The 20,064-nt window shown below is 44.1% G+C and overlaps 1 long non-coding RNA gene across 1 annotated transcript; it reads right to left on the bottom strand.

Annotated features, from left to right (window-relative positions):
* Positions 1–8,945: 8,945 nt before the first annotated feature.
* LOC310697594 lies at positions 8,946–9,792 on the bottom strand. Its single transcript, XR_014521070.1, has 2 exons — positions 9,487–9,792; positions 8,946–9,193 (listed from the first exon to the last, which is right to left on the bottom strand). It is a non-coding gene; the product is annotated as an uncharacterized lncRNA (long non-coding RNA).
* Positions 9,793–20,064: the final 10,272 nt, after the last annotated feature.

Below are 20,064 nucleotides of genomic sequence, written 5' to 3'. Positions count from 1 at the left end.
CAAAAGAAATGGGTAGTCCGGTAGAGGACTCCAGGGGGCGTTGCCTTGTCTGAAACCTAGGGAGGTAAGGGCCTCCGGCACGCCCCAGAGTGGTGACACCCGTTGGGATCCTAGTTGGCGTACTTCAACAGGACTCCCACGGCTTGTGGACAACCCTTCCCGGTCCCCATGCCGGGTAGTTGATAGGAGCCAATGCCTAAGGCCAATACCTTCCAATTCTGTAATCAATAAAGTTGTGGCCTTTTATGCCCATTAACCTTAAATACCGTGTCCAGTGTCTTTATTTCACATGGGGGAGGGGACTTGCCACGCAAAGTGTGGCACTCACAACTTCATGGTGAGTACTGGCACCTATTTTTCTAGGGGGGGGGGAAGCACTGAGTACACTTGACAGCAAAATTAGTAAAGAATTAGGATACATTTTTTGCCAAGACACAGTGATTTCTTTCCTTTCCTTTTTGCCATTCTCCTCCCAGTCAGGTCTAAGGCTTTCCTGTATTCACAAAGCAACTCTCCTTCTTTGTGTCTTAAATGTCCCACGTCTTCCAGGCTCGCCAAGCATGCAAAATTTGCTTAAGCATCACTAAGGCATATCGGCATCTATATTTTATACATGAACACAAAACGCCTACCTTAAACAGAATGTTTATTTAATTGTGTTTTGTCCAAAGGCAACTAGTCTTGGCAAAGGAGCAGAATGCTGCTAGCTTCCCCTCACTTATACTATCAGAAGGGTAAATATTTCAAGAATGTTTCAAGAATCTGACACTTCCATTTTGACTTGACTCCCTGTCTCTTCCTTTATGGAATTTGGCAGGAGAGTTCTGCTATCCGAAAAAAGCCATTTTGAAAGAACAAGGAATGAGGCAAGGAAATTATGTGACTGGTGTTACAGTTCTTTTTTCCCTTTTGAAAAGGAGGTTGCCCTTTTCACAGAGAATTTGAGCTGTAGCAAGGGGAAGGGGGAGAATGTTTTCCTGGGCTGGAATGGATGTTTTACAATGTTCTGCAAGCTTTGGGGTTGCACTTCAGACTTTGCCCATGCTTAGAGTAAAAATAACAACAACAACAAAGTACTTGTGCTCCTGCATTCCCAGTTATGATGGCCTTTCCCCCTTGTTACTCTGGGAAATAAGTCTCTGTTAATAATTGCTACTAGCTCATGTTACCCAAATTACAATTCATTCTGGCTTGTCCAGAAAAGAGACTATTTGGATAAATTGCTTTTATTCTTGACCTACATTACCAATGGTAGTCTGGGGGTTAGCATGCAAAGTTTCTGCAGTACACTTTTAAAAATATTGCTTGGTATCTCTCCAGTCTAGACTGTTTTCAACTAGATATGTGATTAATCCTGCACACAAACTGCAACAGCATAGAACCGTGTCCACAGGGTGTAATCTCGTGCTGCTTCCAGGCAAGAAAAATTGATGGACTATGCAGAACTGGCAAAATTGACATATAAGCTATGGGACAAGGATAACCGTGACTTTAAAAATGAATGGGAACCCTTTACAAAGTATTTGAAGACGCAACAAAGCGAACTGGACTCCTTGGCTGGCTTTGAATAGACATTCACAAACTTTTTACTGATGATAATCAGCTAAGTAGTTTGAGGATCTATACAACTGTGTAACATGCAGAAAACAGCATTCTTAGAGAAATCAAAGACTGGAACTGAGGGAAGCCATTTTGTGTGGGAGGGTGGGGGGAGGGAGGAAAAATGGGGGGGGGAAATAAGGATGATATGTTTCTGGATAATATGTTTTGTTTTAATTTTGTATAAAAAAGAAATAATAATAATAATAATCTTGTGCTGCTTCCTAAACATGGATTATATGAGTATGGGGATGATGAATGTCCCCTCATATACCCTGCCTCTCATGTATATTACCAAACCACGTGAAGCTGACCTGTGTTTCATCCCTAACAATCTCACACTGAACTCCTAAACTATCAAAGCTGATTTATTGAGAGTGCAAGCAAAGATTCATAAAGCAGCTGTAACTCATGAGTCTCTCTCATATGTCTTCCCGAATCCTAAATGCCAGAAACTTCTGGATATATTCATTTACTTTTGGTGTAAGAACCAAGATCTACAGTACTGCGGCCTAGGACCCTCGTACTTATGGGACCGTCTCTCCTGGTATGTCCCACAGAGGACCCTAAGGTCCATGAATAATAATAGCTGAAAGGTCCCGGGCCCTAAGGAAGCCACCAGGGCTTTTTCAATGACTGCTCCGACCTGGTGGAATGCTCTGTCCCATGAGACTAGGGCCCTGCAGGACTTGATCTCCTTCCGCAGGGCTTGTAAGACAGAGCTATTCTGCCTGGCCATCAATCTGAATTAGCCTGATCCTCTATTCCCTTTCCCCTTTCCTCTTCTATGAAGAAACCCTTTCTGGGACCCCACACTTAAATTCTTATTCACACACCTCCTTGCCGGCCCTAGTAGGACCAACTTGGCCAGATAGCCCTGGTGATCATTCGATGTCTACTGACTGGGTTTTTTCCTCTTCCCAAAAATGACCCCTGAATTTTTGAAAGTTTTATTGATATTTATGCTGCACTTTATGTTGTATTCTGTGCTGTTTTGTGCTGTTTTTAAGTCACATTTTAATCAATGTTTTATATTTGCGGTTACCCGCTCTGAGCCTGGAAGGGCAGGGTATAAATATAAATAAAAAATTGTTGTTGTTGTTGTTGTTGTTGTTGTTACTGGTTTTAAAATTCTACACTCATGTTTTCCTTGGGAGCGATAACCATCCTTGGAACAGTTTTCTTAGCAACAACATTTAACCCAACAGTTCTGATAATCAAGATGTTTCTCTTCCTTAATTTATAACTATTATCTTGTAAACTTTGGCTCGGCACTGCCTAGCAAAGTGCTCAGCCCAGCCCAGCTTCATGCAGCCTCACAGTTTAGTGGAATTAGAACAATAAAATGAGATAAAACAATAAATTAAAAGAACAAAACGAAGCACTAACAGGAGTTAAGAAATAAAATGGAAGAGAGGATAAAAACCAATGCTAAGGGTTGCTTATAGAGCAGAAACTTGCCTTAGAGCTGGCCTTAGAGCTCAAAACCCTGCTTCAAGCATTCGGCAGCCATCTTCCTCCTGATGATGATGATGATATTTTTCACAGGGCCTGGAGTGAGTGGGTGATGGCCCCATTTAACTAATAACCGATCCACAATTTGCCTCCTAGCATTGTCTGGTTCTGCTCAGGATGCTATGAAGACACATTCTTGGTGACCCTTCCATATTTTGGGGGGCGGGGGGGGCACCTCTTGGGCTCTTGCTACTGGATCCATCTTGTGTCATGAGAACTTGCTGCACTGTCCCCAAAGAGCTTCTATCACTTGCTTTATATTTATAGCTAACTCTGGCAGTATAGTTAGTATGGTGTGGGTAGATGTGAAGCCTTCAGAAAATGTACCTTTCCACCCACCCACATCTCTGGGCACTGATTCCTCTGAAAGAAAAATGCATGGCAACCCCAGGAATGAATACCAGGATGCTCTTTGCAGCTCACCCTCCCAGCTTTGATTGAGTCACATTTTACACTCCATGCCTAAATAAGTCGCTGCAGGGTGAGGTCCTTTGCCCAGGGATTCCCTAAGAATAGGGTCCAGGCTTTTCCGCAGCGTGCAAAGAAGAATATAGCAGAGGGGAAACCTACCAGCACACTCATCAAACAAGACCTTAGATCTGTAGCTTTCAAAGGAAGAATCAGAACTGTTAAGAAAAGATGGGCAAACCCTCCATGGACCCAAATCAGTTCTCTTTCTCTCTCTGGGTGGAAAATGGCCCTGTTTCCCCCCACCTCCCACCCTTCCCATTTAATAGAACTTGGGCAACTCCTATGAGCTGAGTCGGTATATCATTTTACCTCTGCTCTAGCCACAGATTTTACTTTTTTGAGTGATTTTTCTCCATTCCCACCTATGCCTCTATGTGCATTTGTGTGTGTGCATGCTCTTTTGTTTTCAATTCTTTTCCAAAACAAAACAAAATCAGTTTAATAAAAAGCAATGTACAAAACCAAGACAATATACAAAACACTTTAAAACAACAACCCTGTCTCTGATCTTCTACTACTAGAATTATTTTCAGAGAAGGAAATTCCAAATTGAAATGGAAGCCAAACTCATGCAGGCAGCTCATTTTGTTGTTGTTGTTGTTGTTTTAAAAAACAACAACAACACAAAAACACAAAGTTTAAAATGACACTGCAGGATCAAATCTTAAAAGACCTCTTCCCAAGACCCATACAATGCCTATTATATTTTTGAACTCAGTTTGTTTCTGAATTTCTGTGTGTACACACAGAGAACTCAGCTCCGCCAGCTCTCTGATGGGCGCCATTGACATTGTAAGAGAACAAGGGGAAAGTTCTGGCACCTCTTTTTCTAGAGGTACAGCAGTGTGTGTGTGTGTGTGTGTGTGTGTGTGTGTGTGGTTTATAGCTGTATTTGTAAGCCACCTTGTGGGAGGTGGGACTCATCTTAAAACATGGTATGTAGGTAAATAAAAACCACTAACCAAAAAGAAGAATCTTACATGAATAGCTCATGAGGTTTCAAGGAGGTGGGGGGAAGAAACACTTTTTAATTTTTGTTTGTAACAATTGAATTTTCTTTCTTTAACATAAATTGTTCATTTAGCCCAGGGGTGGGGGACCTCTGACCCAGAGGTCAAATGCAGCCTCCAGGCCTCTCTTTTTGGTCTTCAAATGCTCCCCATGCCATGCCTGAGCCACACGGCTTTTCCTCATGTAATCCTCTTCACCAGCTGTCATGCTTCAGGGAATCAGCCTCCCACAGCCCCCCATGGCAGTAGATAAGATGGTGAAATGAAAGGAATGTCTTACCAGTTAGAATTCTTTAATAATCACAGCGAGAGAACAAAGAACACATCTCCTAGAAATGGCGGTGCTCCCAATTAAGGCTTACACCCCTTCATCCTTATTAATCTACATCACTCCTATGTCTTGTAATCTGATTTTGTACCCTCTGAGCTTACTGTTCTGACACTTTCTGAGCTTTTTGACACCTTGGGAAGAGTGGAGGAATGCTTTCCAACTACTGTGAATCTGTTAACCCTCTCTCTCCCAGTGTTTCTTCTCCTAGCTGTTCCCCATCCAGTATTTCCCAGCTTCTGCATTCTGAACTCTGCAAACCACTGTTCCAAATCTATACTGTCCTCCTGCTCCTGGGAAGATTCAGGATCAGGGGAGGGGGTGGCTCCCACCATTCTTCCTCAGTGCAGCCCTCCTCAGCACGGTCCCTGACATCAGCCTTGCTTTGCACACACACATCCTTCAGTGCTTTCGCCTGGCTAGCATGCACCCTTGAACTCTGACAACACATCTTGATAGGCTGGATGATAGATAGAGAGGGAAAGGTGCATGTAGAAACTGGCTTACTGAACAAAGGTAGAATTCACATCTGTTTCTCCACCCATTTTTGTGTCTGGCTCCACCTCCCAGTGGTGTGTTTGTCTTTGAAGGTTGCCCCTCGTGATGCAAAAGGTTCCCCTCCCCTGAATTGGTCCAACGTGGTCTGAAGTTAAATAAGTTAGCTGTGCCAGCTCCAAGAAGAAGAACGTGACTGAATAGTAGGAGATGAATTTATTTGACGCTACCTACATCAAGCTGTATTTTATCTTTATCACCAAACTCCGAATATAATTGTACATTGTATTAATTAACATAATGTTTAATATATTAGTGGCCATGTGGTAATTTTAGCCTATAAATTTTATTGTTTAATGTCTTAACCTGAATATTAAGGTACTTCTATAACTCTGTTTAGTGTAGGTAATGTTTTGATAATATAAATGTTTTATGTTTTTTGTATTAATCCAGCATATTTCCTTTTAACTTTTGAATGATTCTGTGTACATTGCAGGAGCCTTTGGCTATGTGCAATAAATCTGACTGACTGAGTAGTTTTCCTTTCTTTTTCTTTTCCTCATCAATGTTATTAAACATATAATACAATAAGAGCCAAACAAAGCTAACATCAAGAAAGAGCAAAATAATAAAAGGGGAAAGAAAAGAGAGGAAAAACAAAACAAAACAGAAACAGACCCAAATTATAGTCTAACAACCTTCTATCATAATCTTCAATTCACAAACAGAGATCCACATCTTTCCAGCTCCGACCTTGGACAGTTCCCATCTTTCTCAGCCTCTCACCCTGAGAAAAACCTCTCAATTCTGTGCATGGGTGGTGCTGTGGTCTAAACCACTGAGCCTCTTGGGCCTGCTGATCAGAAGGTCAGTGGTTCGAATCCGCTCGATGGGGTGAGCTCCCGTTGCTCTGTCCCAGCTCCTGCCAACCTAGCAGTTCAAAAGCATGCCAGTGCAAGTACTGCTGTGATGGGAAAGTAAATGGTGTTTCCGTGCACTTTGGTTTCCGTCACAGTGTTCCATTGCACCAGAAGCGGTTTAGTCATGCTGGCCACATGACCCGGAAAGCTGTCTGTGGACAAACACCAGCTCCCTCAGCCTGAAAGCGAGATGAGGGCCGTAACCCCATAGTCGCCTTTGACTGGACTTAATCATCCAGGGGTCCTTTACTTATTCTGTCTCTCACACAGATCTCCTCTATCAATCATCTCTCTGTACGTATCTTTATATCATATCGTTCATATCATATTTATCAGTATTATTATTTAATATTAATTTTAAAAAACATACCCAAATCTAAATAAGAACTCTGAGTAGTTTTCCAAAGACAATATCATCTCAGGGCGCTCCTCAGAACCTAATATAGATGGCTTCTCATTTGAATGCACAACTTTCTTTTTTTTATGGTAGAAGCAGTCCAGGATCCCATCCAAATGCCTTAGTGCTTCCTTTATAGCTACAGTTCATTTGATTTACAGCTATGCCTGCAAACTGTTGTACTCATTATCATTGTAAGTTGAAGGCACTTACATCCCTTTTGCTTTTCATAGCCCTTGTATTATTGCAACTTTAAGAGGCTCCGGCGATGGATCATTGACAACATCAAGCTCAGATTTCATCCTTCAGAGAGCATAGTCATCCTTTAAATATATTTTTTGGATTTTTTTTGAGCAGCGTTAACGACATTCTTAGAAGTTATCTCAAGGGATTTCTGAATGCTGAGTACAGTGTGGGTGAGCAACACTGATCTCCTCCCAATGACTGGTCTCGTTGCGTTTGATAAAATGTCCCAAACCATAACATTTCATTAGTCCCAATTCTGTCGAGGATATATGAAGTGTAATCACTATCTTCTTGACTGCACAGATGTGTAACTAAGTTATAGGGAAACATCTGTACTCACTGGGGAAATTACTTTTTTTAATTAGAAGACATGTGCAACTTTGATTGGCTGACAGGGTCAAGCCTGCGAGAAGTAATAAATCCTGGCAAGGGTTGATTTCAGCAATATAAAGAGGAGTAGGAAAATTGTCTTTGTGCCATCGTATCAAGTCATCCATTAATTAGTGCACCTTCATAACTCACATACATTGAAGATCAAATGTACTTCAATGTAGAATTTAACCTGAACGTGAGATAAACCAATGATATCACCGAATATCATCACCTTGGGGTGGCAAAAAAAGATTGGCGTCTTCCCCTCCAGTTTTCTTCTGTAAATTTGTAAGTTACAGAACGCTTCGCAGGGGGGAAATGTAACAACGCTGCATTGCCTTCTAATGAAATCCTTGGGGGGTAGCACTGTCATAGGTCAAATACATATCTCAGAGTGCTATAGTCTAGGGAAAACCTAGGACGTGTAAAATCCATTCCTTGATTTCACTGGCGTTTTCCACTTTCCCATGGTCTCAGACAGCTAGAGGAATAATACAGTGTGTGTCAGAGATATTGTGTTGCATCCAGTGATGTCACTGAGCAAGTGAACTGAATTCCCCTCCCTCTCTTCTATTCTCCCTCCTCCCGTATAGTCTTGCAAATAATAATAATAATAATAATAATAATAATAATAATAATAATAATAATAATATTTATTTGTACTCCACCCATCTGACTGGGTTGCCCCAGCCACTCTGGGTGGCTTCCAGCATATATAAAAACATAGTAAAAACATTAAACCTTCAAAAGCTTCACTATATAGGGTTGCCTTCAGATGTTCTCTAAATGTTCTATAGTTGCTCATCTCCTTCACATTTGATGGGAAGGCGTTCCACAGGGTGGGCACCACTACCGAGAAGACCCTCTGCCTGGTTTCTTGTAGCTTCACTTCTTGCAGGGAGGGAATGGCCAGAAACTTAAGTTGTGTGAGTGTGGTAGTTATTTCATTTGTATACTGACTGGGTTGCATTGAACCAGGCTCTCTGCCCTCCAGATGTTTTTGGCCTACGACTCCCACGATCCCTAGCTAGCAGGACGAGTGGTCAGGGATGATGGGAATTGTTGTCTCAAAACATCTGGAGGGCTGAGGTTGAGGAAGCCTGCATTAAACTTTTACTTACTTGCTTACTTGAGTTATTTTCACTCCATCTTTTGCAACAGCTTCTGTAAAGCAATTAAAAATACAAATAAAATGTCAAACACCCCCCCCCCATCCCACCAAATGTTGAATAAAACTGCCAAGAGTCATTGGGGCAACCCAGTCAGATTGGTGGGATACAAATAACAAATTTTTTATTATCAAGTTAATCTTTATTGTCACATGTGTATGTCACATGTTCAGAGCATTCACACTCCAATAAGGTCTTTGACTGATAAATATTGCCAGTGGTGGCCCATCCATCCCCATCTATGATGATCCTCAGGCCCAAGCAATTTTATTTCATCAGTACTTTGACCCACAATCTGATTTGCAAATACATTTAAAAACGTTTAAAATTGGTTTAAACTGGTTGTTTCCAACTAGGCTATGCTGACTCTAATCTTTACTTGCATCTATTGATTTCAATGAGTCTTCACTGAGAATGCAGGCATCCTTTTTACATTTTCTTTTATTGCTCCTTTATTATATTGTACTCTGTTTTATTGCATTTGTATTGCTGTTATCCACATGTGGACAGCATTTGAAGAAAAGGTGGCACCAAAAATTCATGTTTCTTTGTTCATTCCATTGGAAGAAAGCCTTGATAAGAGCTGCAGAATTGTTACGACATTTTAATGCCTGCTACCTTTGAGTTTCTCTCCCAACTTTGAAGAAATCTTTTCTGTGGTGATCCTAATACTAAAAAAAGAAAAGAAAAAGAAAATTAAAAAATCCATACCTCAGATTTTAAGGATAATGAGAATCTTTAGGGGTTTTAAACTGACATTCAAATGCATATTTATCATTACCAAGTTAATTAGCACTCTTCTACTAAGGACAAAATAATTAAACTAATCATATTTAATGGAATTTCGGGGATAGCTGATGTTGCAAGAAATCTAAAACACGGTAGTTGAACTGATTTGCTATTAGTTAGACTTTTACCAATTACACATCCTTTGAATTTATGGAGGAACTCTGTTTCTCCTTACCTTGCTTCAAAGTGAAGGTGTCCGGACTTTGCAACAAGTATTTTATTAATTTCAGGTGTACTTTTGGCTACAAATGGTCACAGTAAGAAAGGAGGTAAAATTATTACTAACCGCTCATTTTTATAGCAGTGAGGTTTATATTAGCGTGCTAATTTGTGCTTAGCAATAGAAAAGGGGCTTCTTCAGGAGAATGCGTCGCTGCTACATCTTGCAATAAAAGGGAACAGAAATGTTTCCAATCCAAACATTCAGCTGCTCTTTTGTGCTGTATTCAGATCAGAAAGCAAATCTAGGGATGGAGATCTGGCTTCATGGGGCAAATCTGACAGGTGGGTGGGGCCAACCACTTACCAACCACAGAATGCCATTATGACATCACTTGATTGGCATGTAGGTGGGGCCTCTCACCTGTCAATAATCCCTTGCACTCTGAAAGTCCCCCCAGGCTCCCCTGTTAAGTCCCTGATCTTGAAGGGTCCCTCATTAAGACCCCAAATTTCCCTGTGCTTCCTTTTCTTTTTGCCTCTGTAAAGTTTCCTCCTTTCTGCTCCCCACAGACGGGGCAGTGCAAGGTGGGGGCGGTCCGTCCTGGGTGTCACCTCTGAGGGGGGTGACAAAATGGTGTGCGGCACTAACCGTCTGTGAGAGACGCTGCGGCGCAGGCTTCCCGCTGCCAAAACGGTTCGCCCGCCGCATCCCCCTCAGCTGTAGGGCAGCAAGCTTCCCCCAAGAGCTCAGCAACTTTGGATCCCCCCCAAAAAAAGCTGGACAAGATTGGTCAATCCAATGAGTAGATCACTGCCAGTTTATTTATAGTGGGAGTAGATTGCAGTCTCTTGGAACATGCCTGCTATAATTAAAATACAGTGGTACCTCGGGTTACATACGCTTCAGGTTACATACGCTTCAGGTTACAGACTCCGCTAACCCAGAAATAGTACCTCGGGTTAAGAACTTTGCTTCAGGATGAGAACAGAAATCGGGCTCCGGCGGCGCGGCAGCAGCGGGAGGCCCCATTAGCTAAAGTGGTGCCTCAGGTTAAGAACAGTTTCAGGTTAAGAAAAGACCTCCGGAATGAATTAAGTACTTAACCCGAGGTACCACTGTAACACAAGCCAAAACACAATCTATCCTGTAGATTTAAGTATCTGTCCACAGTTGACTACTTGTTATCAGAGGTCCAGAATCCACATTTCTTTGTAAGAAAATATGAAATAAAGTCAAAGCATTTTTGCAGGGGGAGGGAATTCAATGGGAAGGGTGACAAGAAATTTTCCGCACCAGGTACCACCTGACCTTGCTACGCCACTGCCCACAGATCCACAGAAACTCAGTATCTCTCAATCTCAGAGTTTTCACAGAATCATAAGATGGAAGGGACACCCAAGGCTTATCTACATATTCATCTGAAATCTCACTGTCAGTGAAATCTAGTGGCAGCCTGCAATGATGCAATACATACCATTTTTTAAAAAATCAAAGAACTTTTGCTAATTTTATAGGATTTTTTCCACTCCTCCCAAAAATGAATTCCCCCCCAGATGTTCCTCCTGAGCAGACAACTTCCCCTCCCCCAGATGTTTCTGCTCCTCTTTCACATTCATTTTAAATTTTGTTTTGTAGCCTTATTAGACTCTACCGACTGGTGGGGTCTGCATTGCTCCTGGGAGGGAGAAAGGAAGTCAAATGACACCGAGGTTGATTCAGAGAAAGAGTTTATTCTACTCTCTGGATAGCAGAAGGCACTTGTGTGGTCAGTCCACAGCAAGTCCAAAGAAATGAGAAATTTCATGCAGTATATATATCCTCCAGGCACCCTCTTCCCTCTTTCCCAGGAATCCAACCATGTCAGCTTATACACGTAAGTTGACATCCATGCCCATAAACAGATATTCCTGTTCCGGTACTCTTGACCATAAAAGGTTGTTCCTGTTCCTATACTCCTATCTTGGGGCAGGAGGTCACCAACTCTAAGAGCACTCCTGGCACCGTTCCTGGTCTCTTGTCAGACCTGACAAGGTCTGTGCGTCTTTGTGGTCAGGATGTGAGATAAGACCCAGACGTGCCATCCCTGCTCCACTGGAACTGGCAAGGTCATCCATTGCCGTCACAGACTGATAAAGGAGAGGGCTTTGAGCACTTGTTTATACAGCTGGCTTTCTGTTTATACATTGACTCAAGAGCTCAAGTTAATGCATTTTAGAAATGCTTCTTTGGCGGAGGAAAAATGAGGATTTTGGGTCCTGTTTCAGACTGACTGCACAGAAAACCCATTCCTTCCCCCTTCATTTTTACTCACAATTTGGTAGTGAGGCTAGGCACAGCAAGCAACAGATAGCTCTTAGTCACAGTGCAATAGCTTCTTACAATACTGAGCCTGGATCTTGTCCCTTTGCATTAGCAAAAAATGTGTGGGCATAGAGAGAAGGAGGTGCTGAACCTTATTACTTTGAATCCATTTTTGCTTTTATGCGATAATGAGCCTTCCAGCAGACAAAGCCTCTTCCAAAAATCCATCAACTACTACATTGTACTACTGCAAAATAAGCTGTTTTGTATGGATTTATTGATCCGTTGGTAATTATTTACGTGTCCCTACTTGGCACATATTTGTCTGGTGTGTCCCCCCCCCCCCTTCAATCTCAGAAGAGGCAAGAATTTGTATAGAGACATAGGAACCAGCTGCAAAGAGTATATTAAAATTTCCAGATTTCTTTTGTGCCACCGTATTTCCAACAACTTGAGTACACCTTTAACTATTTTCCTCTTGCGCTGTCAAAAACTGGAAAATGGGTAATGATTGCAGTGTCTCAATAGATAAACTGAACTTCAAAGGTTTACAAGATCTTTACTTTTATATTTTTAGAAAATGATTGCTGGCTGGAGTTAGGGTACTGCAAAACACTGCACTGGTGGCCAAAGGTATTTATTCTAATGCCCATTTAAGGAAGAGAAAGCCCTACTGAATGCAATAGGACTGACTTGTGAACAAACATAAATTGGATTGGGTTGCATGAAAACACAGATTATACATCCTTTATATATCTAGGTACAGTAGATGATGATGATGATGATGATTTGTATACTGCCCTTTATGTAGGCAATGTCACTCACACACAAAAAATTGGAAATGGGGAGGGGGGGTGATGCGACAAGTCAGATAAAGCCTCTCAAAACCAATGATTTACCCGTGATAGGACATCATTAAGATTCTTTTACTGAGTTTTCACAAGAACATTCAATAATAACTCAACATTGAGAAAACTGCAAAGAAACCCATAAGCCCTTGAAATCCTTGCCACAGCAGCTAATTATGGTTCTCAAGGTGAACTCCCATCCCCCACCCCAAAATCCGAAGAGACTGGAAGAGGTCAAATATTCATTAGGAATGTATTGATAGGAAGAAATTGAATATAACACAGATATTATCCTAGGCACTTCCAAGCTAGAAACAGAGCAAACACATAGCAGTCCATTCAAATGAGGTTAAATACCAACCATTCACTATACAAATAATCTGTGTGGTATTTGAAAAGCCTCAGCAGGCAGGTAGGTATGACCTTTTGTAAGTAATTCATGTTATCATTTCCTACTTGTCAATCAATCACTCCGTTTCCTTTTTGTCCCGATCTTCAGCCGTTCTTTCAACATAAAAGTCTTTCGCTTTGACACTAGTTTGAGATGAATGTGAACAAACCATTTTAGTACACACCCCGTCTTTCTTTCCCATTCGTTTCAGAGACACTTTTTTGAGATTGACAGTCTTTCATTAATGAACTTCACTTCAAACAGCCTACAAAACACTAGTCTGCGGTCCAAGAGTCAGGTATGCAGGATTCACACAACTTTTCTCTCTCTCTCTCACCCCAAACATTATTTTGTAAAACAATGCAATGCAAGATCCACAAAGGACCAGAGTAACATAGCAGCAATCAGCCAGGCAAGATGAGAGGGATGCTGTTGCTTATCCTCCTTCACATCACCAGGGTCACTGCCAATTATAAAGAGAGAGAGAAGGGAGAAGTGGTCAAGTTGGTGTGGACACAGTGGCGGGAACATCCAATTGGCTCTGCCATTGGGGCTGCACCGTACTGACTTCCCTACAACCTCCCACCTCCCCCTCTTGATAATGGGCCATGACCCTTTGTTGGGAAGCCAGATAAGCAGCCCTGTCCCCTCTTCCCCATCCCATCCAACTGCTACAGGAATAACACCTTCCAGAGGTGTAGCCTTGATGGTCTATTGCAGTGTTTCCCAACCTTTTTTGGGCAAAGGCACACTTGTTTCATGAAAAAAATCTCGAGGCACACCACCATTACAGCCCCGTGACGTCAGCGCACAGCGTCACGCCGGGAGGGACATGAATTGCTAGCAAATTACATAATCACCTCCTTGAGGGCTGGCTCATCTTCTCCGAAGGCAGAACCCCATTAATTAACAGCACAGACTCACACCATAGCCAAGACGAGGGGGGAAAACCTCAGTCATGCACAGTCATGCACATGTGGGGGCTAAATGAGGACGAAGACCGGGCAGAGAGCAGGGTTCAAATCACCCCACCTGGCCAGGACAATCCCTGGGTGCTCCCTTGGGCCACTCGCCTGACCCACCTCGCAGGGCTGTTGTTGCAAGGATAACACGGGGAGAACCACGCGCGCCCCCGGGAGCTCCTTGGAGGAGAAAGCGGGCGATGAATGCAATGCACGAAATATATGAGAGGCGACCAGGTTTTGCAGGTGAGGGGCCCCCGCCAGCCTCAGCTTCCAACACCCGGCGCAACGACGCCGAAGTTTCCCCCCGGGCTCGGCTCGGGGAGCAGCGCTGCTCCCCCCTGGCTCCCCTTCACCCTCCCGGCTCTCTCTGCCGCCCACTGGGGACCCCCCTCACTTGCCAAGTCCGGAGCGCCGGTGGAAGTTGCATGCATGCATGCAGGGCGCCGTGTTGCCATTGCATTGCACTGCACTCCATGCAACGCCTGCATGCATGCATTGCCTTGCACGCCCGCCAAGGGGTCTCCCCGCGGTCCGATGCGTCCCCTCCGGCACGGATGCAGCATTGCAAAAATAAAAAAACCCCGACGCAGCCCTTCCTGGGGGGCAGCCTCCGCCGCTCCGCCTCCGCGGGGATCCCCGGGCTCCATCCTGCTGCCCGATCTCCGCGGGGGCGCAGGCAGGCTGCGCGGGGGCTGCGCGAAAGAGCCCCTGCCCGCCCGGCCGCCGCCGCTGCGCTCATTCCATGGCCGGGAGAAGAGCGCTTCAAACAAAACGCCTGGCCCGCCAGGCCACGCTGGGAAACGTAGTTTGCGCACCCCGCGCGGGCGCGGAGCCCAAGGGCGAGGGGACTACGGATCCCGGCAGCCCCCGCGCCGGGGACGGAGGGGGAGAGGCCGGGTGCAGGGATGGAGGGACGGGTGGGCGAGCGAGTGAGTGGCAGCCGCCAAGCCTTGGCCGAGAGCCAGGAAGGGCCTCCCCGGAGGAGGAGGAGGAGGAGGGAGGCGCAGAGCGGGAGGGAGGGAGGGAACCCCAGGGGTCATCTAGTGACGGCGCCCCAATCGAAAATTTGACTTAAAAAAAAAAATCTTTCGAATTTTTTAATTTTTCCCGCGGCACACCAGGCAACATCTCGCGGCACACTAGTGTGCCGCGGAACAGTGGTTGGGAAACACTGGTCTATTGCTTCACTTTTTAAAATGTATAGGCCACTTTTCTCCCCGGTGACCCTCAAAGCAGCTTAGAGAGTACCCAAACTAAAAAAAAAGAAGAAGAAAGAGTTAGGCAGTAAAAAATTACAGTAGAATAAAACAATGTTTATAGTATGGCAGAAAGTCTGTATTGCAGCAGTCACGTGAACCTTTAGGGGAGGGAAATTTACATTGTGGGTGCCGGTAAAGGTAAAGGACCCCTGGACGGTTAAGTCCAGTCAAAGGCGACTATGGGGTTGTAGCATTCATCTCACTTTCAGGCCGAAGGAGCTGGCGTTTGTCCACAGGGAGCTTTCTGGGTCATGTGGCCAGCATGACTAAACCACTTCTGGTGCAACAGAACACCGTGATGGAAACCAGAGCATACGGAAATGCCATTTACCTTCCTGCTGCAACAGTACCTATTTATCTACTTGCACTGGCGTGCTTTCAAACTGCTAGGTTGGCAGGAGCTGGGACAGAGCAATGGGAGCACACTCCGTTGCAGGGATTTGAACCAATGACCTTCTGATCAGTAAGCCCAAGAGGTTCAGTGGTATAGACCACAGCGCCACCCATGTCCCTGGGTGCCGGTACCCTATTTTGAATCACTGTTCCCACCGCACCTTGATGACAGCAGGGCATGAGGTAGGGCTGCAGCTGATGACTTCCGTTGGGAGAAGGCAGTTCTCAAGATGTCATGGGGCCAAACTGCTCTTTATGGACCCCAAACCATAAAGAGCTTTCCAATAATATGGACTGTAGTTCACGAAATAAATAAGAAATCTATTGCTGCCACAAAACTATGCATTGTGTTTGATGAAGCAGAATGTGAACGCCTATGAACTCCTGGGGAAGTTAACTGTTTGAACTAAAACAGTTTGCATTTGTGGCTCGCATGGCCCAAAGAATGCTGATGTGCTGATCCCAAGGGGTTACCGTGCAGCAGGGTCCGAGTCCAGTCCGAGGTCGAGGGTGTGCTATGGAGGCTGTCCATCAAGGCTGAAGCGGGGTCCAAGGCAAGGAGTTGGGTGTGGTCAGGAAGTCTGGCAGAAGAGCAGGGCAGGGTGCCAGCAGGAACAGGATACCAACAATGTTGCTCCCGCAACCTGGGACTGGGCTGACCGGCTTTTATCTGCCCCGAGGCATAGGGCAGTCCCGCTCCACAGGGGGCTCGCCTCTCCTGGCCTGGAGGCGAGCACTCCACCTGCGGGAACTTAGTTCCCTCCGTCTCTCTGCCCTGAGCCTCTGCAGCTCAGGAGAGGCTGGAGGGTTACTGGACCCAGAGGCAACCTCAGCTTCCTCTGATGGGGCTGAGAGTGGAGCACCTGCAGGCAATGGGTCCTCCATCACCTCAGGAGCCAGAGCAGATTCAGCTGATGTCTGCTCCTGAGGATATGGCACAGGTGAGGGCCCTTCAGGTTCAAGCCCCAGCCCCGGCTCAGCTCTGAATCTGATTCCCAGGCCATCACAGCTGACCAGGGATAGGACATTGACAAGTTTCACCAGTTCAAAGCACACTTTGCAGGAACCCATAGGACAAGACACAGTAACCCTCACTTTCCACTTTCCCATTATTTATGGAAGGGTGCTTCCACACACTGCTCTGACAAACAAAGGGGAAACACAGTAATAAATGCTCTCTGGAGGTGTGATTTTAGTTATTGAGGTTTTGGATTTTTAGGAATTGGCATCAGTGCCGTCTCTTGTGCAAGCCCTGTTAGTTCAACTGGAGTAGCAGAGATCAGAGCAGAACCTGCTTCCCTTGAACATATGCTTTGCTAGTGATGGGCATTCTGACAGCTGGTTCATCAGTCACTGGCTAACCCCACAAATTACCACCATGTATCTACTCTGACAAGCTGTCCAGTGCTGGAACGTGTACAAATCAAACACATGACTCCTCTGAATACGAAAATCACAAATTACAAATGTCCTGTACACAAAAGGGAAGTTGTGATTCCCAGTCTTTTGATGTTATACTGCTCCTTTGAGTACATCTCCAGCTCCTTTGAATAGATAACTGGCACCACCAATTATTGGGGGAGGGGTAACTAACTGAAAACAATGTTAGGGATGAGGGAGAAATTCCATTCAATTTGCATCGAAAGGCAAGTCAACATAACCCACGCTTTCCGAAACAATATGTGAAACCATCCTTTGAAATTCATACTTCTCTGAATTTTGTAATGCAGTTTGCTCGCCAAATAATGTGTACAAAAATGCATATACAGTGGTAGCTTGGGTTACAGACGCTTCAGGTTACAGACGTTTCAGGTCACAGACTCCGCTACCCCAGAAATAGTACCTCAAATTAAGAACTTTGCTTCAGGATGAGAACAGAAATCGCACAGCAGCGGGAGGCCCCATTAGCTAAAGTAGTACCTCAGGTTAAGAATGGCTTCAGGTTAAGAACAGACCTCCGGAATGAATTAACTTCTTAACCCAAGGTATCACTGTACTGGTTTAAAGAGTGCATAATGATCAGGGCTTTTTTTCAGTAGGAACTTGCCAGAAATCAATTCTGGCAACTGTTACATTGGTATTTTTGCTATTAATAAGAGAATAAGGGAGCCACTGCTAATGATGCACATATACATAAAAAGAAACATGCAACAATGCATTATGTTAGGGAAATTGCCTTGCAAAAATGTGTGTATTAAACAAAATTATATATAAACCAGTGTATATTAGGAGAAATTCACACTAAAATGCATTTTCATGAGGGATTTTTTGTTTTGTTTCTTAAAAGCATGCTGATGTGGAAATATGGATAACTGAATTTAAGATCAGAAAAATAAGAAACTAAGAGACACTGAACTAGACTGACCCATCCGTCTGCAATCCTCACCCACCTTCTTCATGAGACTAAGCAGGTTGGAAGAATCTTGTTCACACTACATTTCGGAGCCAACCTCTTTATTTTGAACCCACCAGGCCCCCATGCAGATTGCAATGTAGATATGAGGATTAGTCTACATAATCTACACACCAATGAATGCATGGGTCCAGCAACACAACAACAAGACAAGGTGGTTCAAGGGCTGCTTTTTTGCTGCTGCTGCTTCTTCTAAAAAAGCAAAAACAAACAAACAAACAAAACCCAACCCAGCAACAACAACCCACCACTTTACAGATTCTTGGAGCACCTAATAACTTTCCTGCTAATCTTCTTCTTCTTCTTCTTCTTCTTCTTCTTCTTCTTCTTCTTCTTCTCCTCCTCCTCCTCCTCCTCCTCCTCCTCCTCCTCCTCCTCCTCCTCCTCCTCTCAGGAAGTGACTGTACATCATAATGCGCTTTCCTGAGGAACTGTACAGAGAAAAAATGGCTGCTCCCAAGCACCCTTATTAAAACGTTGTGTGGTGGGGGCCAGAGAAGATGTCTGGTAATGACTGGTGTGAGAACAGGAGTTTCTAGGGGTGGACACTGCCATGCATTCAGAATTTCCAGAACATAGCCGGGATTGGCCTGTCAAAAATGGCATCCAGGCTGAATTTTTGAAAATTGGTTAAAATGTCTGGGAAAATATGGCAGCGCATATTGGAAGTGTTGTTGTTTTGAGCAAATTTTCTAAAAAAAGAGAGAGATTAAAACAACTTTTGTGTCCTGATTTTCACTTTCTGAAACATGGCAACCCTAGATCAAGGTGAACGCATGTGCCACCATTATCGTTCCTGCGCCAAGGGAGGCCTCAGAACAGGGAAACAGGTCAGCCTCTTTAAGAAGAGCTTGCTGAGAAAGCTCACAGTCCCTGAGCTGATTCTGAATCAAGCTGAGGAGAGTTCTCTTATCATCACTCGTCTTAGTGTGGCTGTTAATACTCCCTTTGCTTAAAACTCAGCAAGGCCAAACCTTAAGTACAGCTGCTCTGTTCAGCAACAAAATGAGACCAGCATATATATAAAAAATGCCTTTAAAAACCAAACCAAATATAAGACCGTCTCTCTCCTACAAAGAAGTAATATATTGTGAGTTGTTACATAAATCAACAGTCTGTCTTTTTGAACCTGTCAGTAGCCCGTCTAAATTCAAAGTATATCGTAAGTAACTTCCAGATTATGAATAAAGCCCTAGGACAGAATTGAATTCTCAATGTGAAGGCTAGACATGCAGTATTAAACTGAAAAGAAATTGTAGCCAGATAGGAGCACTAGGACACTTCGTGTGATTTCAGTTGCCAAGGGAACCACTTCTGTAGTGACTGTCAAAAAAATATATATATGAAAAAAAGCTTACTGCTTTTCCTTGACTGCTGGCTCTCAGGTATCCCAAAAACTCCCACAGCATCACCGGGGGGGGGGCGGTTAGACACATCTGGGTTAATAATGATAAAATGGGAATATATCCAGTAATGTGGTGCTTGAGGGAGGTGTGAGCAGGAGGCGTTGTGTGTGTTTTGGAAGCAACCATCACAGCACTGTTTTTAACTGCTCTGCAAAGCCCCAGGACCTTGGTGACAGTCTATGGATGTAAGATGACTCAGCCTTTTATCTCCAAAGACTAATGCACAGTCTCATGATGATAAAGCCTTTGTGAGTGTTTTATCCAAGCCGATAAGAGCGCTGACCCATGATTAACATAGTGTGAATGCGACAGGACTTAAAAGCCAAGTCACGTTTAGGGGGTCAGGTTCTCTTTGCCTCTTGTTTGCACAATTGCAACTATATTTCTCTGGGCATTCACAGCAGGTGCAATGATACCTTTGAGGACTGGGACATTCACAGGGAAACCAAAATGCTTATTTACAAAGCTATTATACTACCAACCTTACTGTGCGTTTGTGAAACATGGATCACTTACAAACACCATCTCCAACTCCTCGAAAGATTCCTGCAAGGGCGTCTCCGAAAATTTTTACACATCACTTGGGAAGACAGGCGAACTAATGCCAGTGTACT

Source organism: Podarcis liolepis (genome assembly GCF_965112155.1).
Source record: "Podarcis liolepis genome assembly, chromosome: 2".
Lineage (NCBI taxonomy): Eukaryota > Metazoa > Chordata > Lepidosauria > Squamata > Lacertidae > Podarcis > Podarcis liolepis.
Note: the sequence above shows the minus strand (reverse complement) of the source record. Positions and strands in the feature narration are given on the sequence as shown.